We start from the raw sequence: 24,554 nt of genomic DNA, 5'->3' as shown, positions 1-24,554 counted from the left end.
GGGAGAAAGAGAAGACAGAGACTGCTGACAGAGGGGGTTTGAGAACCAGCAGCTCTCAACTACTCATCTAATGAAAGATGACAAAGAGGGAGGGCAGATTGTGCCAGAAATTACATTATGTGTGAAGCAAAGATGTGATCGGCTGAAAATGAGAAGTCAAACATGGTGACAGAAAGAGCAAATGAGGAGCAGCGAATGTGAGAAGAGTCAGGGGAGGACGGAAATGAGAGAGTTAAAAAAGAAAGGGGCCAAAGAGAAACATAAGAGGTAGAGCAAGGTCTGAAAAATGTTGCTTTCTCGCGTCACACTAATGAGACTCGGGTTTTCTTTATGGATGCATTTTGTGTGTACTCCCCCCGTCCCACAACCCCACCCCAGTAACTTCTCCGTTCCCCTTACTCTGGATTAATGGGCACACGCATTCATAAACATACACCAGGTAGACGCAAATTGCTGGGAGGGAAATCGTGAGCGTTCCATCGTGCATAATGCATAGGGCTCAAACTGTAATAAAGCTGTGTAATCAATACGGGATGATTTGAATGTGCGCCGCTCTGCTGCGATGTTTTATGGGAAATGACTGAGCTAGTTGAAACAAAGCGCCGCATTAAAGCCAGAGGTTCAAACTGGTTCCTACCAGCAACAAAAAAAACAGTACGGGGCCAAAAGAGGTGCATTTTATTGAAACTAGATCCAGCTACATTTGCAGTATTATTTAATTTAATGTCACGCACAAATGTGTAAATACAATCATTTCTAAATCATGTGGACATTGTAAGGCTTTCATACGTACCTCCATCCATCCCTGAGATGAAAAACATGCCTGTTTATTTGTCTGCTTGTTTTTTGGCCAAGAAAAGCTCAGTTTGATCCATGAGTTCGTTACGAAGGTCACACCCGAGGCCCTGTAGCCACGGAGACAAGCGAGGTACGTTTTTGTAAACGATTAAGAAAAGATTAAGAAAGACCACAGGACGCAGCACCACAGAAAATACTGCAGTGGGTATGCCGGGCCAATAGGTGGCGCTATAGCACTGCTGCAGAAAGACAAAAGAAACACAGAACAGCACCATTGTTGTTATGTATGATAACGAGGCATAGAAAGATAGACCAACAATGTTCAAAAAAGACTGGAAAACGTGAAACTGGGGTTTTGAAACGTATCCACTGTGGAAGTCGGTTTTAAAGATGATCGTTTTTAGTCTCTCAAGATGACGATGGACAGTTAAAAAACGCAAAAAACCTTTCACAAATACACCTGCCGTCTCGGTGCCATCTGTCCACCGAAATGGCAGCGTGGACAGGAACAGAGTCTCTTGTCTTGGGCCAGAAAAGGCTTAAAGGGCCAGTAGCCCAGAACTCCAAAAACATGTTTTGCATTACATAAACCTCATAGGCCCATATCAGGTGAATTTGCTTACAATTTTGGGATTTTAAAAAATATATAAACAATACTCAAGTATTTGAAAATGTTCAAGTCTGGGTTTCCCTCAGTGTGGCGGGCCATCAGGATTTATTTGCCCCCCCACCAGGCTAACAAAGCTTGTTTATTTATTTTAGATTGGCTTGTTATTCACCAGATATAGTGACAGTAAAGACGAACTTATAGTTGATCCACTGGGCTCCAGGCCAGGAACGCACTTTTAATTAATCTCTGAAACCATTAAATCAGATTTAATAGAATTATCATTCATTAAAATTTTAGATTTAGGATCTTGGTTAAAATTCAGCTCCTCTTATGCCTTAGGGAAACCCTGGAAGCTCTAGTACAATTTTTCAGGAACAACATGGCCGTATTAAAACTACTACACGTCACTTCATACCCTGTTATGTAAAGGACTGCCTATTAATGTGTTGTAATTTGCATTAGTAAAATAACTGGCTCTAGCCCAGGGGCCCACGTTCTTGTAAATGTGGTCCTGATCATGGCAATAGTCCAATGTAACTGAGTGTTAAAGATCCGTATCTCGTGATTGTGGTCAGAGTTCTCTTGTTGAGAAATACAGAAGATGTTTAAAATACATTAACAGAACAATACAACAGTCTGCTTTGCGTACATCCCACGTCACACCACTTTGTATCTACCATGTACTGCGATGGCGTATGAAGATCAATGACTTGTCCAAGGTGAACCCGCCTAGAGACCACTAGAGACACACACCAGCCCTGTAATGTTCTAGCAAAGATTTTTTGGACATGTTCAATCTATGGCACAAACATTGCAGCTCAGACATACAAGACAGGAGTATATAGAAGCCATTAATATTACTTAATCTTAACATGAGGCTCTTTCTGCATTGATGAAGATTCATTCACCTCGGCGATCGAACTGACTGAAGTCACTTCAAGGACAGGGCAGACTGACCCAACCACTGTGTAATTGAGCTTATATTTATTTGATCAGTCGGATGCATTGGAAGTCTCTGTATTCTCTCCCAGATGGTCTGGTGATCTTTAAGGATTAAAAAACCGAGATGGCAATATTGCTGCTAAAGTAATTACTCAGTCGCACCCTGAATATTCTACACCCTCAAGGCCCATTTAGGCTCTGCATTAAATATGCAGACACATAGAGACAGAGCTTCCTGTTCATCTTCTGGGTTCATTTCATATGTTTTTTTTATTCAGCGACGAGGGATCCAGCGGAGTCATATCCAAACGGACCAAACAGAAATACAACAGTAACTAACGGAGGGACGACACGGATCACTGACGAGTAGCTATAGGAACAAAGACCATGACAGAAATGAAAGAAACTTTTCCGTCCACATGCTGTAGAATAATAAATGACCACACAAAGACTACCATGTCAGATGTGGTGCCAGTTTTCATGTGTGTTTCCAACCTAGACAAGACTCGAAACTGAACAGCCACAACAAAAGCAGACGGTACTGAGATCTGGTTCTGTAAAAACCGAGGTGAAGACAGAGTAACGGTAAAAAAACAATAAAAAAAAACAGCTGGAACGCAAAAGGGAAAGAGGAGACAAACTAAACGCCATCATTCCTGAAAAGATGTGACACAGCAAAAGATGACTGCGTCAGAAAGAGAGTGACCTTTTGTTTGGCTTTTAAAGAAATCAACTTTATAGAATATTATTATAACCAACACCTTTTGAAAATGATTTGTTATCCACTTCATGTTTTCACCGTTCCAAGAACCCTTAGCACAAGTGCCTGACTGCTTAATCATGAATGGGGTCTTGAAAATTTAGCTTTGCTCTTTAAGTGAGCAGTCTCTTTGTGTGCTCAGTGCAGTTATTATTGGTTAATTATATTAAAAGAAAAGAAGCAAAGCAGGTTAGCATTGTTGAAAAAGCAAGAGATTCTCATTGATGGAATAAATGTCAGAATTAACTCCAATGGTATACCCTGTAAATCCTGGGAGAGGTTTTCTTTCCACCATAAACTTAAAATCATTACAATAAACACCATAAGAATCAGGAAATAAGACGACAGAGTGAAAGTAATGCATATTCGCCAAGTCAGCAGCTTGGTTTTCACTTTCCTTAGTTTGCATGCTAATGTGTTATTGCCTGATCAAGATGTCCGTTTGGATCAGCATCATTTTAACTGCAATGGCAGAAAAGTTTGAATAACAAACAAATAAAGAACAAAGCATATGCACAGAAAAACCTTGTTTTTTGTTTTTCCTACAGATATTATTTTAGATTTGTCAAAAACGAACCAAATAAACCTAAAAATGACAAAAATATGGCAAAGTTTAAAGATAGAACTGAAAATAGTGAACAGATCTTTAGCTAATTTCCTGTTGAAGTTGAAAAATTTGCTAATGAGTAAAACAAATAGCAATTTCTTGAGTTTGGTCAAGAATCTCAGTTATTGCATTAAGCAGCGCTAGGTAGCAACTAGCAACATTTACTCAATGACATTTACCTGAGTAATCTTTTTGAAAAAATACTTTTAGGAGCATTTTTTCTTCTCTGTACTTTTTACATTTACTTGAGTAATTTTATTACGAGTTACTTCTATTCTTCCTGGAGTAACATTTCTGGATTCTCCACCCACTGAATGAAAAACAAACATGTTTTAACCAAAAATTCACCAGACTCAGACACAGACCTGCATTAAAAAAAAAAGTTTCATAAGTTTTTTTTATTGAAAGACACTGATTTGGAAACATTTTTTTTTTTGCCTGATTTTTTGTTACATACATGAAATATTGTAATTTTCATCTATAAAATACCAAAACTTAAGTGTCTATTTAGTCTGTCGGATTATGTAATTTATAAATATTAAATGATTGATAATTTGATCAGTTGGTCAGTACTTGAGCAGACTTTTTACCAAATACCTTTTTACTCTTTTGTAATTTCTTGAACGGCTTCTTTTTACTTTTTCTTGAGTAAAAATATGTTGAAGTAGCGCCAGTGGCGGAGCCAGAGGGGGGGCCAGGGGGGCCAGTGCCCCCCCTGTCATCTGACTGGCCCCCACAGTGGCCCCCCCTGATGATTGACATGCAACAACACCAGGTTATTCCTGTACATTATTTGGAATCATTCTAAGTCAACCTAATATCTAAAGAAGAAAAACAATAATAAATATATAAAAAGAAAATGTATAAAACTTTATATAAGTCCATGTGACATAAATAAATAGATTTTAATCAGGTAACAGCTGATACAAGCCTCCTTTATACTCATAACAAGCTGATATTCTTCTCCTGGTAGTTTGGAGCAGGGGGCGCTGGAGTTTTTTTGTTGCCCGTCAAAAAAAATAAAAAATTTTATTTCCAATTTGTAGTCATCAAACGAAACATTTATGATTTCTCTGCGAGAACGTTTTTGAAATCAGGTAACATTTCACGAAATGACGTGATTAGAAGACGGCAGAACTCTGATCGTTTCCTGATCCCGCATCACTTCCCTCAGCGGGAGAAAAACCAGCAGAAGCGGATCAGCTGCTGGACGCTCCAAAGCCTCTGGTCCGTTAAACGTCCAGATCAGAGATGATTCTCTGACAGATATTGTTCTTAGTCTGATTAATAATGAGCTCCACGATGTTCTCTGTGCGTAAAGTTGAAACTGTCTGAGCACCAAGTGGTCAGCTGATCTCAGTCTGGACAGAAACCAGCGAACTGCTCTCTGTTCTTATCAAGATGAGGTGAGGAGGGAATCTGACATGTTAACTCAGTTTTTACTGGTTTTGTTTTTAAAACACCATTAACTAAGCAGTGTAACTATATATTGTATATTTGGCGTTTGTCGTCTCATGTGTGATTAATTGGAGCATTTATTGCCCAGCGCTCTGCGCTTGTTTCTAACGGATCTGCACTTTAATTTCTTTCCTCTCTCAACAGTCAGCTGTTATTCCTCTATTTAAACTACAATAAGTAGATCATAACATTCTCTTTAGGTTTTCTCTGTGTGCTCCAAACTCATTAAATGTAAACTCATTAGAAGCCCGAACCACCATCAGGCAAATAATTCTGGTCCGATCAGAACTTTTTTTACCTGTCAAATTACCTGTCCAAGCAGAGCTTCCTAACCAAGGTGTCCATAACTCTTCAACACGCTGTCAGCTCTCGGTCAGAAAGAGCATTTAGTTCAGCGTCCATGAGATGATATTCAGAAAGGATCTTTTATTTGATTGATTTTAGTTTCCTCTGTGATGAACTCTATGCGTAAAGTCTATCATGTCTCCATGTGCGCCAGTCAAAGGTGTTAATTATAACATGTCAAATGATAGAGGGGCTTAAAAAATAACTAAATATTCAGTATGGTTTTTTTTAAAAAAATTTTTAAATTATACATACACACACACACATTATATATATATATATATATATATATATATATATATATATATATATATATATATATATATATATATATATATATATATATATATATATATATATATATATATTACCAGAGGTAATCTTGGCCCCCCCAACTTTAAAAGTCTAGCTCCGCCACTGAGTAGCGCTACTCTTACTTTAGTACAATTTTTGGGCTTCTCTGCCCACCTCTGTATTTATGTAATGATTATTGCTCAATAAGTTGTATAAATTCAAAAAGATTCCCAGTTAAAGTTCTAATAGAAGAGTAAGAAAATACCCCCAGCTCACTATCTTATGCCAGCATCTCAGTAACAGATTAAAACAATATATCTGGTAGAGCAAATAGACTATATAGCAGGAGGAAGCAGAGAGTATAGCGCCCTTTGAAGACTGAGTGTCTCAAACACAAATGTCTTTTTGTTTTTCTTTTCTGTGTTATGTTTCTATATGTGTGTGCAAGAACCGACAGAGGAGGTAGCGGAAAGTAAAACTAACAGCTCTGGATGGAAGAGAAGGGCTAACAGGATTTTGCTGTTTTGGCTGAAGCAACAGAAGGAAGCGGCATTGTTTTCAATATGAGTGATTTGATAGATGGTATTCACCATTTCAGAAATATGATGACTTAAGCACACCAGCATTATGAAAGAAAAGCCACAGCTTGACTGAATGAAATAGACGTCAGGCGTAATTGAATCTTTTTACCGGTATAGAATGAACTGAACATGATGAGTGGAGCTGGATGGCGGGTAAGCTTTAAAACCCAAGTTCTCTTTGTTTTATGGACAATGTTTGCTTCCATGTGTGCAGTACCAAACCATGTGCTACTTGTTTATAGTAAATAATGAAGAAATAGAGCTGTGGAAAATTCTTCACACCTTTTGGATCATTTTAAGTTGTGTCAAGATAATCCACAAAGATAATTAAATTCTGAATAGTGTGAGATGAATACCTTGTAGAAGTGCCTTCCTCTTTCTAAGTGTGTCTCTACCAGGTTTATACATCTATAAATTGACTATTTTCCCCATTCAACCCTAAGTCAAAGTGCCATCCTTCAAATTGGAAAGAGATTGTCTGTAAACATCTGCTTTAAGTCTTAAAGTATTAATTAAAATTAAGTCTAGATTTGTAATCAAAAGCCTTACATTCTGGCTCCACTGTATGTTTGGGATCACAAAACCTTCCTTTTTTCCCCCTTCAAGTCTTTGCCTTCCTCTAACTTGAATGCATATGTGAACAGAAAGCAGACCAGAGACCGCTCTCAAGGCAGGGAGTGGACTACAGCGCAGGGAATTCTGGGTAAATACAACCAAAAGAAACGTGAGAATCTAGCATTAGTGAGACAAATTGGTCACAGCCTTTAACTAAAGACAAAGCTTCTACAACCACTAAAATCTGACACGACTCCATTTTTGTTGACATTTTGTGAAGAAGGACGTTATGCTCATGTCTCCTTCTGAGGTTTTAGTGACCTTTTTTCAGTAGAGGGTGAACATGTTTTACTAGTTTGGTTCATTTGGCACATTGCAGTGTGAAAGCGAATCACAGCAGCTGAAAATGTAACAAATGTTGCAACTTTGGTCCCCAATCGAACTGAGTCCACCGGACTATCTGGTGTGAAAACAGCCAAAGTCTTTACAAAGCAGCTGTATTAAGCAAAGATAATATTAAAGTCTATAACAGATGTCCAACACGCTTTTTTCACTGCATTACTCATTTTCTTTGTATTTCACAATTGTGCGCTTCTTTGTGTTGGACCATTACACAAATTTCCCAAAAAACACTGAGACTTGTGGTTGTTAAGTGACGAAATGCCACAGTTCATACAATATGTGTGAACTGGATCACATGTTAGTGGATCAGAGTAGGTGGGGAGAAAACAGAGAATGAAAAAGAAGACTAAAGAAACGGGGAGCGACTGATATGGATGTTGAGAGATAGTGGTAAAATAATAAAATAATAATGACTCAAGAGCCGATCTCCAAGTCATATTTAGCAGCTTAACGACAAAAAATGTCATGCGTCAATTAATTATTAAAACACTGGAGGGGGGGAAAAAAAAGAGAGAAAAAGGCCGTCAAACCCTTTCCCCCCTCATTTCTCTTTTTTTTTCTCTTTCCACTGTGAGAATCATTTTCATCCCTGATGCTAATATAGGGAGAGAGCTAGGAACACACTGAAGGGTACAGTGAGAAATGACAAGAGCTCAGAAGTGTGTGGGAGAAAGAAAGTGGATGAAAAGAACGTGGCGGTGTCTGGCAACTTCAATATTTTATGTTTCGGGGTCATTAAAAGTGGGCAAGCCATCCCGGCTCCATGTGGGAGCCTATTACGCCAGACCGTCTTACGGTGGGATAAGTATCTGTTTTTGTTCTGGCTGTCTGATTCTCTCTTTCTCACACCGGCTTACTCCGTCTCTCTCTTTCTCTCTCCTACTTTGGTGAATTCTAGCAACTTAAAAGGGAATTATGTGTAATTAGCAGGGGCATGGTGCGGATAGGGACTTAAATTCTAGTATGTTTTTGGTGGATAAGAAAAAAAAAAACGTTCCCGGTGTCAAGAGACAGAAAGGCGCAGCAATGGGCTGGAGGAAAAGGGAAACAAAGACTCGGGCTTCATCTCTCCCACAGGATCCACATGCATGTTAGCACATGAAAGGAAGCTTCAGGACGCATGTGCACCAGCACATAATACACGCAGTAATCCATACAGAAGTTAAAGACTGCAGCTTCGACTCACTGTTGCACTGGAACAGCAGTAGTGTCCAAATGTTTTGGACTGTAGGCCAAAAATGAACCAGTTTTAAAGTGCTCAGGTCTTTTCTACTATTAAAAATTCAAAGTAATTTTTACTGTAAATTATTTTCCTTTCACATGCTCAGCAAAAAAAAATACAACATCTGACATGTTGATGAAACAGAAGCAGAGAAGGACAAGTCACTGTAAGAGGGTCTCAGTTGTGTACAGTTTCCTGACTTTTATCCTTTGTTCCTGACTTAGTGGAAAAATCTGCCGAATGTGGCAGTATTTTTTACGTGATTAATCATCAAAATAGATTAATTGAGGCCACACAAAATCCTTCAAAGGGCCACAAATGGCCCCCAGGCTGCACTTTGGACATCCCTGTCCTACAAGGTCTACTGCAAATTTTGTGAAATCATGAGTTCTGAAAAAAAAGAGCAAGAAAAGTACAAACAAAATCCAACATTGTAGAACCGGGTCTCAAACTTATCAAACCAAAATGATGTATAATAACAGCAGGTTTCAGGAAGACTACTGTAAAAAAGTATGGTTGCAAATCTCTGGTGACATAACTGGCAGTATTTCACAAAACATCATATTGTGGCATCATGCCCAGTTGTGCCCCAATGGACATGTGATGCTGCCACTAGGAAACATCACATTTTTATTCCATACTATAGTGAGACGGCAGGTTGGAGCATTTGAAAATTGAAATTCCTCTCCTCCCATCTAACGGCCTGTAGGGTAATAAAGGCGGGGGGCCACTGCTTCACAGTCTATGGTAAACAACAGACGGATAAACTTGTATTTAGAGTGCAGATGGGCCCTCCACAGTGATTTCTCCGTGCATAACGACACTGCCTCACTGTCCAGTGTATGTAAACTTCAGAATTTATGAAGAGGTGGAAAAAAAGATCTAACAAAGCAAATGGAAACTACAGACCCAAATCACCTAAAACAGGAAAGGAAATATTTATTCTGGTTTAAAATGAGGAATAAATGTTACAGGGATTTTCTATACATATTATGTAATTATATATAGTTTAACTGCATTTAAAGCAAAAAACGTAAATAGGAGAAATTTTATAGTTATTGAAATAAACTGCTTTAACTTTGTCATTGTATATCTCCATTGACCCCATGGTTCCAATTTTATTGAGATGGAGGGAATCCATTTAGCCCCACTTGGCTTTTCATTAAGTAACACACACACACGCACGCGTACGCGCACACGCACACGCACGCACACACACGCACACATGCACACACACAGGGAATAGTCGGGAGCTGAACGATTTCTGACTTCTTGTCCAGTTGATTTAACTGTCAGGAAACACTAAATACAGTTACAAAATATTCTCCACCAAGAGGAAAATCCCTTTAATTGTGTTTTCAAATCAGTGATAAAATAAGCAGAGTTATGCAGGAAAACAATAAGATTCACACGACACAGTCCATCTTTTCGAGCTGAGCTCGTTCCGACAGACGAGCCTCGTTCTAACAGATTGATGCACCAGACAGAACTTTGAATCTGTCTGGTGTTTGAACATAAAACACACGGGCGGGAAAAACATATTCCATCAACAGCTGAAAGATTATATGAAGAACGACACAGTTAGAGACCAACATCATTATTTTCCTTTTCATCAAACCCTGCAGCTGAAAACATTTAAGAGGAAATATTTGTGTTTACCAAAAAAAAAACAGTCGTCGGCATGGGATTGGGAGCGTTCTCAATATTAAACATATTCATCTTTTCATTTCTCGAGCACATCCCCATAGAACTTCATGCGCAGAGTGTGTGAGCGCTATGCCTACTAGAGCTCGGTATGTAGCTTCTCAATTACCTTCCAGCAGAGTTGTGCTGTTCTGCACCAGCTGCGCAGGCTAATCCAGTTAGGCATGTCGTAGCCCAGGCGTATTTGTAGGCAAGCAGCGTGTTTAAAGGACCACACAAAAGCCTTCCTATGACAGGGATTAGCAACTTGTAACCATTTATGGGATTATGGGTGGTACTCGACTAAACGTTTAACTCAGAGGGTATCATCACAACTCGATTGTGTATGTTTGTGAAAAAAAAAAAAATCCTGTTGGACTTGAACTTTTCTGTGCTGTTTGTCCATTCAAAAGCAAATCAATAAAAAGATATGATAGAAAAAAATGATAAATTTAGTGGGCAATTATCGTGTCGTTTATCATGATGTATTTCTTATCACAAATAGTTTTGATTTATCGTTGTTCAACTAATTAACAATGTTTGAAATCCCCCCCAAACTGTCATAATAGTAATAGTTTAGCTATTTTCTTCAGAGTTTGTTCAATGGAAGCATGAAGAAATACCAGTGAATTTGAAAATACAGTTAACTTCGTAATACAAATCACACTTCTTTACGTGACTGGTGTCCCAAAGAAGCATGTTGCAAACGGGAAAGTTTTTCTAATACGACAATATATTGTCTTCGAAAAGTAATCATAAGTGTTGGATTTGTATTGCGTGTCCAATAACCCAGATACCTCTGCATAAAGCCGAAGATAATCAACTGCCTCCAAAAATTACAGAAATTGTCAATGCAAACTGACACTTGATAATTAAATTTTAGTATCCATACAAATGTGATGTGAAGGTTTGTTGAAGAACATTAATGAAAAAAAAAATAGCAATAGGAAAACGGAGAGAAACACAGCAGACAGGTCAATATCTCATGCTATGAACAACTTATAGAGTATTGTTTGATCAATCATCTGAAAATATGAAAATGCTAGTCGCAATTTTATTTTCCGTCTTCACAGTTCTCTCCAAACATGACTGGCAGAGTGCTTTGTTCTGTTTACCTCTCCGATTTGTTTGTGTCAATGTTACATCTATACTGTGGGGGTTTTGTGCTTAAATCTTGATTTTGAGCAAAACGGGATAAATTCTCTGCTGCTGCTAGTGAGTTTATGCTTTCCCATCCATCCATCCATCCATCCATCCATCCATCCATCCATCCATCCATCCATCCATCCATCCATCCATCCATCCATCCATCCATCCATCCATCCATCCATCCATCCATCCATCCATCCATCCATCCATCCATCCATGTACCACACAATGGTTTAGTGTTTCTCATGTTTATTCAGTAAAATTGTAAATATATTAGCAAAATAGAATGTTAAATGTAATTTTTAAAAATACCCTTGACAACACTATGTGAAAGTCTTTGTTATTCTACTGTTAGTTACTTCATACATCTCAATGCGCAGTGAACTATCAGAAAATAATGCAGTCCTCACTGTGCAGAGCGCTCGTATTAATAGATCAGAGGCTAGCGACGACAGAGTTCTTTCTTGTTCTTAACGTGTTTCTAAAATAGACTTTTGAATCCTCACTCAGAAATATTTCAATATTTCATCCAGTTTTTGACCTTCTGCACAATGATATCTGATTTTAAGTGGTCTTTTACAACCTTATCCTTTGATGTCTACTCTCCTTTACTTCGTACCATGCCCATATTCACAAAGAAAAGTTTTTTTTTTGTTGTGAGAGAATGATTTGTTGCCAGGCAACTAATCCAGAGCAAGCATCACTATATGCTATTAGTGTGTGTCTTTGACAAGTAACAAGGCTCCCAAATCCTGCTTTTTAGTTTGAATGCATGAAGCAAGACTGTTCAGGTGCAATGTTTCAACTGATGTGTCTCTGTGTGTGTGTGTGTGTGTGTGTGTGCGTGTGTGTGTGTGTGTGTGTGTGTGTGTTTCTGTTTTTTAAGATTTTGTTTAAAACTTGTGCAATTAATTTCAACTTATTGTAAACATCAACCTAAAACCCCATCAATATATATGTGTATATATATATATATATATATATATATATATATATATATATATATATATATATATATATATATATATATATATATATATATATATATATATATATATATATGTGTACAATACTGACAACATTTGGTTTATGTTAAATAGCTGAAAATTGACTTCTAGTTGAAACTTTCACATATTATGCAAAAACAAAGAGACACGTGTTAAATAGGCCCTGGCAGTTTGTCAAATCATTATCAAAAACCAAAAAAAAAAAATCCTCAGACCTGCGAGCAGATCTACAGAAAGTGGGAGTAGTCTCAGAGCAATCTCTTGGTAAGGTTTTCCAGTGGTGAAATTGTCATTAGTAAATTAGCAGTGTGGTAGATTGATATTGTAATAGGAGGATCAATAACGCTGCAATCCGGCCCTCGGTCACTGATGCATACGTTGCTGCAACTGCCAACTTTCAGTTTCTCTCCCTCCATCACTTTGCCCTATTTTTATGAAGCTGTTTCTTATTTTGCTGACTGCATTGCTGCTGCGCCTCCCCCACAATGCTGTCATCCTAAAGTCTTCATATCCACAGGGTCTGAACCTGAGAATATTTCCCTTTATTAAAGCAATAAAACATAAAAGATCCATTAAAAAACGTGCCTTTGGGTCTACTGGAAAGTCTTGCTAGGAATTCCAAAGAAAACCTGATTTCAAAAACAGAAAGAGTTTAAGGAACGATTGTAGTAAATAAATGTCAAAAATATGTCCGCTCAGCAGTGGATGGAAAAATATGAAATAATTGCAGGAAATTGAATGCATTTGACTGAGTATCTAAATTATTTATGGGTAAGAAGTAGAAGGATGACGGTTTGTTTTTTTGGGTTTTTTCAGACAGCAGCTCCACCAGAGCTCGCAGCATCACACAGCTTATGAAAAGTTGTGCTTCAATCCACCATGTTGAATCCATAGCTCTTCTGTAAAATGACCAACTATAATTTTCCCAAACTGCCACACATGTAGCCGCTCCAATACCTGAAAGACGCCGATGTCTCCTCTGATTGGCTGATAGATGTTGAACACTAGCGCCACGGCTAATTCATGAATATATCTCATGTATCTGTTTACATCTGTCGCTGCCATAATTTATAATGTGATTTCAGCTTAAATTCTTTAATGGAAACACTGTAATTAAGAAATTGTGTTTTCTTGACTTTAGCAGGTATATAGGTAAAGAACTGAGCATATTTATAAATGAACCACAGCTAGTTTGGTCTCGAGGCAAGTTTGCTCCTGTGCTCGTTCTGCCCTCTTCGTCAGGCAGCAGTCCAGCCTTTGGAAACCCGTTGGTAAAAACCCCAACATCATCCGCATTACAGCAATCAAAACCTCTGCAAGGAAGTAGAGCCTTACAGTCTGGAAATTACGGTAATCTGTTTTTATCTTTAGCGTTTTCGCTTTAAAACACTTTTTTGTTCCTTTTGCCTATGATTGGTGCTCTATGTGAATAAAGTTTGCTTTTTTTCTGTTTCTCATTCTATCATGTTTTCCTCTTCCAGCTTCATGCATTAATACAGGGTCTAAGGGGCGGTGCGCCGTCTTTCTCTCTGTTTTGATCTCTACTCATCCGCCCTCTAACACACTTCAGTGACTTATGTTTATCCCTCACAGAGAGGTGGATAGAGCAGGCGGTCTACCACAGTGAAACCTCACCACTTCCAACACCAGCAGCTGCAGCAGGTTTTACTTATTTTACTCAAGTCAGCGCAGTTTTGATCTGTATACTTTATTGTTGTTGCTGCATTAATCAAACAATGTGGCATTCATCATTTTATATCATGATTATAAGAGGTGTTTATTGTGATAATTTCATGCTCCTGCCTAAATCCTGCTCTGCTCATCTGGAAGATCCTCAGTAGGAATGGAAACTGTCCTCTGCAGTTGCCAATTAAAACGTAGAAGTGATGCTTCACTCCTCCTCTGTAGTTCTAGCCTGATAACTGTTGCATCCTAAAGTAAATATAATACAAATAAGCACAAATTAATTAAAGTAGCTTGTTCCTATAACTTGCCACAACACACTTTTTTATGTAGAGTCTCATATTTTCACTCTTTTTTTTCTTTACTTTGGTGTTAAATGTGAATAAAAGTTTGGCGACTCTTTAAATATCTGAGATTTTAATAGAAGCTGGCCTCCAGGTCAGCAGGAGTTAACTGTTGCATAGCAAAATCAGTAAAGGAAATGAAAGGAAAGCTCTTTATGCGTAACTGCTAAAATTCACTAAAGCCATTATGCAGTGAAAGTCAATTTGTACAAATGAGTTCCTTATTACAAAACTTACAGTTAATTATACCAATTTGCAGCTGCATTATTGTGAATCTGTTCCCATCTTACTTTGTGTTTCTCTCTTTGTGCCTTCACTTGACATTCTTTGTGAAGGACTTTCTTTTGTCTGATTGCTGGGATTCTGTGCACCGCGGCTCAGGCACCACATTCCTCACTGTAACATGACGGGTTTTAAACCTAGACTCTCATTAAAACATTTATATTTTATGGTTTCGTTGTAAAAAGTTATTTTAATGGGTAATTTATTTGTTCAGATATGTCTAAACATTATTTTAAGATGATCTTGATAAGTAGATATCCAGGTTTTCCAAGAATTTTTTTTTTAAGTAAAATGTACATTTTGAGATTTACATCATGTTGTAATGTTATTCCCTAATCATAAACATACCTGGAGCCTTAATTCTTTCATGCATGTTTGATAAATTTTTTAATATCCATGGCAACAATTCAGCAGTGCAAAACACCTGGGTGGACCTAGCTCCGCCCTTGAGGACGGAGCTAGGTCCGTCCTCCGCCCTGCTCCGACCTCCGCCCTGCAGTGTTCCTCCTCGGAGGAACACTGCAGCTCCTTCTCGGAGCTGCAGAGCTTCCACTTCCTCCGCTGTCAGCTCCTTCAGACTAGCCAGCAACAATTAGCAAACATCTGGTGGAACTGAGCATCTGCTGAGCTCATTAATTGAGCTACTTCTCAGAGCAACCCTGGTAAAAACATTGTTAAAGGGTTAATAGAGGAGCCATGTTGCGATGACTTCTGAAAGGTGGAGTTTCAGGAAGAGCAGCAGTTTTTAAAGACACAGAGACCCAATTTCAAGGTGTTAAATTCTGAAGAAAAATTTCTTTTAAGTCATATTTGATAATTATTGTATTTTCATAACAATTGTAACATAGTTACCTTATTGTGCTATAAAATGTGCCTGGAAAACACATATTACTGCCCTTTTGAAGCTTGTCTTCAGCAGTGGCGCCCCTTAGAATGCCGCTCGGATCAAAATATCACAGCAATCTCTCATGCTTGATGATTTTGAATCTGTCACGGAGTTAGTTTACGTTAGCAGTTCTCAACGTGGGCGGTACCGCCCCCCAGGGGGCGTTCAGAGGACGGCAGGGGGCGCTGGCCGACATTTTTTCAAAAGGAGGGCGCTGGGATTCCTCTGGGGGGCGTTTGGTCGAAGGTAAACTTTACACCTTAAATGCACAACAATACCAGTTTAGACTTTGAGCAACTTGGTAAAACTGTATTGTGTAACATTAAATCATGCTTGGCTGCAACTGTATCGATGGCAGCTCTTCTTCTATTCAGTGTTTGTAGCTTCATGGCTCCGCTCCGCATCAGTTCAGCGTTACACCGGCTGATGACGTTGCTGTGATTCACTTTGTCTGGTATTTATGTAGGCTACATATGTTTTTGCAGTTCTGTGATCATGTCAAAGCAGCAATTTATATTAAATTTATATTTATATTATATTAATGTTTTATTTCCATTTGAAAGCTGCCCACTTCCATGGAAGGACAACAGAAAATCGCTCTTACAAACATGTAATTACTAAAATCACGATACCTTCACTTTGTATCCCTCTGAAAAATGAACCCATTTAAATAAAGAAATCCCTCCATGGGTGATACCACGATAGAGAGCGTTCATTTTATAGCGTTAACACGGTGCTGTAAGTGGTCCGACGTGAAACGGGTTTGAGGGAACAACGGTACCACAGCACTTGTATATTTCAATAATCAGAATACCGAAATTGTTTCCGTTGTTTTAAAAGGTTTATGTCATTCTGCCTTTTCCCCATCGATATGTTTCCCGACCGCCCTGCATCTTAGGGAGTAAAAAAACAAAACAAAAACAAAAAAAAACGACGAGCACATTGCGCAAAATTCTGGAACATGAGAAGCGGGCAAAACGGAGCGACGAACTAGATGTGAATTATGGCATAAAAACAGAGAATCCGACGCTGAACAGTGAAAAAATCAACACATAATGTGAAACACATGACGATTAGGCGGCGCAGCAGGTGATGAGATTACTGATGGTCAATAAATGATAATGATTTAGCAACAGGAAAGAAACTAAAGTGGACATAGCAATAAACCAAGAGAGGATAATACTAATCAAAGGAAACTAAATGAAATGAATGAAGAACAAAATGCAAGAATAAACTAAGAAACTAAAGTAAATACAGAGGAATAAACTGGTATGGCAAGACATTTCGAGCAATAATTAATACAGAGACTGTATGGCAAGAATAAACAGACACTATTTCCAGATAAAAGGTAAAGTAATATTGTTGAAGTGCCATGGGCAGGGGCGCAACTACACATTATTCAAGTGGATGCGAAAACAAATCGGCGCCCCCACGAAGGAGCGTAGAAACATACGCTCCCCCCCAAACCCCCCTCCTCCAGACGCCGATACGTTTAGTGCAAAACTAGCTACATTTACCCCGTTATGTGCGCGAGGTGAAGGAGCGTAAGGTGCGCTGAAGTGTACGGGAAAACATAATCGGTGTGCCGATTCAATACATCTACAATAATGATAGTAACATTAATAATAAAATAATTGTCAGTGCAAAGTAGCCTACACATTTTTTGGTGGGGGGCGGTGAGGGACCTGGATTAGGGTTAGGGGGGCGCTGGGCCGAAAAAGGTTGAGAAACTCTGGTTTACGTCTTCTGTAGGAAGATACAACATTGTTCAGAAAACATCACCAGTCCTTATGTTTAGACCAAAACGAGTTGAGTGGTTAGATGGTATGTCTGATTAATAAATCAGGTTTAAAGAGTGTTTAATGTAATCACTTAATCAGCCATTTTTAGACCAACATTCATCACCTTTAATTAAGTTGTTATCTCCTTGGTATCCATGACAACCCAAACAGATGAACAACACTATAAAGTTAGCAAGCTGCTTTTAATGCATCCCAGCTACCTTTCACCAGCTGTAGATTGTAATCCAAAAAATAAATAAATAAATATTCTAAAGAGACAATTTAAAAAAAATTATTACTGTAAGTTATGTCAAACGTTTAAAGTCCATTTCATGACTAGTCCAAAACACACTTTTAAAAGAATAAAAATCTTAATAATAGTTCAAAATAATTCATTTCAATTTTGGCATTTAGATGTGTTTCACATTTCTGGTTATCATTCTGATAACTATGAAATCATCACTTAGTTTCTGGTATTCAGAAATGGTCTCTTGTTGGGGTGAACCGCCACATTGCTGCCAACTGATGGGTTAAATATTTGAATTTAAAGAAAGTTTTATACATTTCAGTTTACTAATAAAGCTTGTATTTTATTACAGATAACCAAATGTTTTCCTACTCTACAATAACTGATTTCCAGTGTAGCCTGCATAATTTCATCGAATATTTTCGTATGCTAATCTCCTCTCAGCACAGACCAAATTTATGACTTTGACTTGGCAACTTTTCCAGATATGGAGAAAGACCCTGTGGGCTCAGGAAGGGTCAATAAGTTTTGTATGTGCATTATACAACAGCCTATGTCAATTAGGGCCATTGTACTGTGCCAAGAAATAAGAAGAAGAAGAAAAAAAAAAGAAGAATAAGTTGCTGTTGTTGCAGCACCGACTGCCAAAAGAAGTCAAAGTTGTCATGATGCTTCATGAATAACTTTGTCCTCCTTAGCCAGACTTTAATTAGCAGAAGCTCTCACAGTTAGAGGTCTGAATATAGAATCAGGCAGCGCTAAGATTATGGAGAAGCAGGGGACTGAGTGCAAAATAAGCAAAACAATGAAGTTTGAGTATCCCAGCATTATCGTACCTGTGCGAAGTCATGCGGTTGAGCCTGACAGCTGGGTTGGACACCTGCAGAGAGAGTAACCACTGGTAAGGTGGGAGTTAAAACACAGACCACGCTAGACCCTAAATTCAACTCTGTTCCTTATATGAATTATTGTCATTTTGGTTCCTTTAATACCAAAATTTCCATTTAACTTTATATTTTGGTCTGTCTAATTGTGTACTGTTTAAATATTAAATGATTGATCATTTGATCAGTCACTCAGTACTTCAGCAGACTTCTTACCAAATGCTTTTTACTCTTGAATAATTTCTTGGACAGCTTCTTTTTACTTTTACTTGAGTAAAAATATGTTGAAGCAGTGCTACTCTTGCATGAGTAAAATGTTTGAGTATTAATTCTGCCCTCCTCTGCAGAGCAGCCAGCTGAACTTTGGATCAAATTACTTCAGTCTTTGCTTTTTTTTTAATCTTATTTCAAGTGTACTAAGAAATCTGCATTAGAAACTAGACCAAAAATACTTGGTGAGATTCTGTGTTTGCAGTGTGCAGCAACTGAGGCAGAAACGACGTGTTGTGGAATAAAATCTGATGAATAAAAAAAGCACTGCAGCATCTGAGGTTACAATTTCAAGCTTATTCTGCAATTCTAACTATTCTTTTCCAAACCTTTATGGCGTTGGTAAAAACTAAAATTAATTAATCGCTTGGTGTGTTGTGTGTTTATTTGTTGTTGTTGTTGTTTCTGTCAGCCTGTAGACGAGGGGCAATCAGTTCCAGTCCTTAGAGTTCTGCATATTTTAAATGTTTCCTCAGCAGAAAACAGCTCATTTCAATGAACGGATCATTAGCAGGCTGCAGCCACCAGGTGACCGACTGAGGAGATAATTAAACTATTTGGATAAAGTGATATTGGGGCAGGGGTGAAACACACGGCACACTGGTCCCTGAAGACCAGAAGGGCCCACCTCTGCAGCAGACACGTTGCAGTAGTTGGCATACTTTAAGGTCGCTTCATGGAATCTGGACTTTTTATCAGTACTTCAAAAAAAATTAGGCCGATTAAATCTGAACCTGATTATTCTGATGTTTTTGGCATTAGGACAATCTTGTTTAGAGATTAGAAAAATATGATATTTAGAGAAGTCAGTCTTAGAGAGAGAGAAAGATTCATTCATTGATTGGACAGCAAGTCACATAAAAACAACACATCAGTCATTAATATTCAGCTAAAGGGTGCAGCACTAAATTCCCCTGCTTAAACCAACAGGAATTTAAAAACACAAAACTTATCAAAAACTTAGGACTGACTGAAATGAAAATAAATAAACTAATAACTAACTAATACATAAAATTTAAATTCAAACCCTCAATTAGAGAAAACAAGAGCTTCTGCTTCTTAAAAACAATTAAATTACTTCATCGCTTTATTATCCAGTGTCGCGTTAACGACAAATTTTGTAATCCAGTCAGATTACAGAAGGATTCAGCTCTCAGTAGGCGGAGCCAAACATCTGACTCCACCCCCAAACCGATTTGATTGGATAATCCTTCCCCTTCCCTCCAAATGCCTGTGTTTTTTTCTTCCTTAGCGGTTTTACTCCTGCAGGGAAGTTAGTTTTATGTTGGATATGTGACAGACAGTCTGTGATTCACTAGAGGCAGGGATGTGGTTTTGCTGCCAGATCCTGTAACAGGATCTGGCAGCGGGAACACGGGAACACCGTGTTCCCGCTGCAGAATGAACTGGTTCCATCAGGGACCGGCAACAAATTCCAGTCGGACGAAACACTGAAATCACATTCAGCAGAGACCCAAACATTGATCTCCTACTTTATATTTTTATGAATAATTGTACATTTTTGTTCAAAACCATGGATGTTTTCAACCAATCCTGCTTCATTTTAGTCACCCTGGAAATCATTTGTTACAGTTTTAATAACCGATGAGTTAAAATAATTTTTTTTTATTGCTCTTATAGTTTGCTCTTGAAAGGAAATTATATGATTTAAACATATTAGTTTTCATGAAGAGAATGACATTCACAGTATCAATAACATGACCATATTTAATAAGAGTGGACTGGCAGACAAAGGATTAGTTCCCAAAATAAGTGGCAACAGAGTACAGGCTTTTGCAAAAAAGCAAACAAAAAAAAAACTGTTCCATTAATTTCAAAAGACATTTGAGTAGTTCTATTATTATTATTTATAGTGCTGAGAAAAGTAAATCTCACAAATGCCTATGATACCCTTGGTGCCAAAACAGTAATTAGTGTATGTGATAACTGGCAAAAAGTCTTTTACGTCGCTGTAAAGGAATTTTGGCTCACTTAGGAGTCAGTCAGTCAGTCAGTCAGTCAGTCAGTCAGTCAGTCAGTCAGTCAGTCAAAATTTCAACACTTGTGAGAGTTTTAATTCACTAAGATGCTGAAAGTCTCCTCAAAGTGACGTTGTGATGGTGAGACGTCCTCCTGCAGGATTTTCTCACAGAAAGAGGAATTTGTGGTTCTGTCACCGACAGTGAGCCGTCCAGGTCTTTGAGCAGCAAAGGAGACACAGACAGATGGCCACCAGCATGTCGAGCTAAAACCGTTTGCTGGTTTGACAACACAATCGAAATAACCTTTCAAAATGGAAGGTATGGAAATATGTCTGTTCAAAATGAGCATATGAATTGGCAAATTGACCTGGAGTTTCCTCTGAGACTTCACATGAATGCTTACTGCAGAGAAATGAAATTTACCCGAGTGGTTTCTGCTGACTGCTCCAGTCAATGTCAAGGAAATGTGTTGGTGTCACAGGTCCTTATTAGCATAAAAATATATGTAATAGAAGGGAATGTGCTACACATTTCATCAATGATTTGAAGTCTCCTGACAAGGTTAAAATCATTTCTGTTTGCCGACTCTTAAAATGTAGTAATTTTTATTGATTTATTTAATTGTTCTTATTTTTAAAACTTTTTCATTTTAATCTGTTTGATGTGTTTTTTCTAGTTTTAAACTCTTTGCAGAAGCACTTTGAATTGTCTCTGGCTGAAAGGTGCCATATAAATAAAGTTGCCTTGCCGTCTGACCACATTGCCTGGAAGCAATTGATGAAGAAAGCATAATTTCACATTGAAAATATTATAAAAGTAGGAGATCAATGGAGTTAGGTGTGTCTCGTTTAGTTCAGCGTTGGTTCTCAGTGTTTGGGGCTTTATTGAACGTAGTACGGTCTTTTCGTTTCCGTGTTTCGACCCACTGGAATTTGTTGCCGGTCCCTGATGGAACCAGTTCATTCTGCAGCGGGAACACGGTGTCTCACCGAGCGTCGTCTCCGTGACAGCATCTGGCAGCAAAACCACATCCCTGCCTCTAGTGCAGGGGTGGGCAATCCTGATCCTCGAGGGCCGGTGTCCTGCAACTCTTAGATGTCTCTCTGGTCCAACACGCTTGAATCCAACAGCTGAATCACCTCCTAAGTGTAGTCAAGTTCTCCAGAGTTCTGCTAACGACCTCATTATTTGACTCAGGTGTGTTGAAGTTGAGACACATCTAAAAGTTACAGGAGACCAGCCCTTGAGGCCTGGAGTTGCCCACCCCTGCTCTAGTGAATCACAGAGAGTCTGTGATTCACTACCTTCACAGCAGGAGTAAATCTGCTAAGGAAGACAAAAAAACTGAGTTCAGAATGAAGAAGAAAGATTATTAGATCAAAACGGTTTGAGGGTGGAGCTGGAGATTCGACTCCACCTATGACGCGACTGTCTGTAATCTGATTGACTCCTTAATTTTGGGATGGACATGACAATGACCAATCAGCTCAAAAGCAGAGAACCCTGGTAAAAATTTGTACTTTCAGCTTGAACCTACAGAAGCAAGGAAAGTTGGGCGCATTTTCTTTGATTAATATTTCTAAAAATATTTATTTTTTTTACCAAAATGTAGATTTTTCGCTAAATAATATTTTTTAAATACATACATTTTTGCCAAAAAAAAAATTCATTGAAAAGATTTGAGTTTAAAAAGTTAAACATTTTCAGCTTTTTCTAATTTTCCGAGTTTCAAAAGTGGACAAAAAAGATGTAATCTCAATATCTATCTAGAATGACCCTAATATGCTGTTTTGTACAAACATGATAAAATTTTCAGCCATTTTATTTTACTAGATACAAAACTCAACTCGCAGCTACAAGCACAGAATATTTATGTCTGGATTTCTTTGTTAGGTTGCGTCTTGCCTCATTGTGTGAGCTACAAGTAACATTACATTCCTACATTTACCCAAGTACAATCTGAACTAATAACTGCATAAAAATATGGCTGTTTTCTCAACATATCAGTGACTGTTCTGTCTCTGTTGCGCACAATATAATAAATCTCAGTTATTCCAAAGACCAAAATAACAAGAACGAGAAAGTACAAGTTGCTTAACGGAGCATTATTATTACTGGCATTTGAACCATTGCCCAGCTGTCAACAGGTTTAATTCTTGCTGGCAAACATAAAGGAACTGTTTGGAAAGGAGTAACAATCTGTCTTCCTTTCCCCCAAATCTAGTGAACTGCTCATTAGCTAATGACAGAAAGCTATTCTTGCTCTTGGCAGCTCCTGCCTGAATGTGTCTCACACAAATCTTTCTTCTATAGGCATTTTTTACTTCTTTTTGTCTTTTTATAGAAACACATTCATCCTCATGTATGCGGAAACTTGACCACAAGCAATTAATAATTTAGCTTTAATCAACTCCTCTTTGGTAAAGATGTGGGCCACTGAGGAGACGGTATCGACCAAATCTGCATTTGCTGCCTTGGTTTTCCCAATGCAGACACTTAAGAGAGCTGCTTGAATTAATAAATTAGTATTTGCTTTTCTACAACAATTGGAACTCATTGATTATCTTCTGTTTCACCCATTCGGTTGTAGATTCTGTCTGTTACTACCCAATAGTAAGTCCCGCCTACTCCTCACAACTCTTTGGACTCACTACTGCTCAGTTCTCTGTCCAACAGGTCCGGAAAATATCCAGAACTCGGGTCTTACCCTAGAGATAGTTTGTGGAGAATTATCTGTTTAAACTGGGGTCGGAAAGGACTCGTCTAGCTCTGACTACCTTCGATCCAGAAGTTATAACCCTTTACAGTTGAGGAACAATCAGCTGAGTAGCCCTCACAGCTGCATAACCCCTACAACCACTCCTGTTAACGGTAGCTCCTCTCCTAAAATAACGGCACTTGTCAACGGCTAGATTAAGTTTAGTGACTTAGATTCAAGTCCCAGGGTCATTATTTTAACACTCACCAGAGGAAAACACAAAGCCACCCTGTCTCTAGAATCATGTATGTTAACTTTACCATGTTTAGGAGAACCAACAATAATTAAGACTGACACAATTAAACTCACTGTTCACAATTCCCATTAATATTTTAGAATACAATTTTATTAAGCAAGCTTTAGCAGGGGCATATGACATGCAGGTTAAATTCCCAAAGGTTATAAAAAGGCAAAAATATAATAAAATCACTAGGATCACTCACATCCTATCCTTGTTCTTATCCCTAACCTGTATCACTAAGTTCACTGAGCGAGGCTTTGGGGGAAGCTGGTCAACTCATACCCGATGGTTCTTGGTAATCTTTAGATGTCCTTGGTCAGAGCCTTTGTCCAGCCGGAGCAAAGTCCTCTTTCTTGAAGAGAAGCGGAGCAAAACCGTGCGTTGTCCTTATAACGTGCAGAATCTTTGTCTTCAAATGACCTCCGTCTCTTTTCCAAGTCGGCTGCAACTGGGTTGAGAGCGTTGGGTAGAGGCAGAGGAGTTGGTCGGATCAGGAACCAGGGTCGGTGGCGGGTGGAACTCGTCCCTTCTAGGCGGCGTGAAGTCCTGGAGCTTCCCCCGGTCCCGGGGTGTGGTCCTCTGCTGGTCTTTAGCATGCTTCCTCTGGTGGCTCCTCTTCTGCGCCGCGGACGAAGAACCCCGTTTCTCTCCTGAGCTCCACATTTTAAACCCTCTCAACGTAGGGCAGTCTTCGGGGCAGGGCTGCGTCACTTTAGAACCTGCCCACCACGTCTCACTGTTTGTGGAAAGTCCCTACCTTCCCCAACTGCCCCAACTCCCTCG

The 24,554-nt window shown here is 38.6% G+C and overlaps 1 protein-coding gene across 3 annotated transcripts in view; it reads right to left on the bottom strand.

The window, feature by feature from the left end:
• The window catches only part of elfn2a (extracellular leucine-rich repeat and fibronectin type III domain containing 2a), a 214,969-nt gene that overhangs the window by 86,876 nt on the left and 103,539 nt on the right, over positions 1-24,554 (bottom strand). For 2 of the 3 annotated variants that reach the window (XR_014084301.1, XM_008435591.3), the window contains exon 3: positions 18,473-18,516. The exons of the other annotated variant lie outside the window; for it this stretch is intronic. The gene's annotated coding sequence lies outside the window, so the exon portion shown is untranslated. The remainder of the gene's footprint in view (positions 1-18,472; positions 18,517-24,554) is intronic. 3 annotated transcript variants of the gene reach the window in all.

The sequence above is a fragment of the Poecilia reticulata genome, chromosome 1, assembly GCF_904066995.2.
Source record: "Poecilia reticulata chromosome 1, P_reticulata-male-v2, whole genome shotgun sequence".
In the NCBI taxonomy this organism is placed as follows: domain Eukaryota; kingdom Metazoa; phylum Chordata; class Actinopteri; order Cyprinodontiformes; family Poeciliidae; genus Poecilia; species Poecilia reticulata.
Note: the sequence above shows the minus strand (reverse complement) of the source record. Positions and strands in the feature narration are given on the sequence as shown.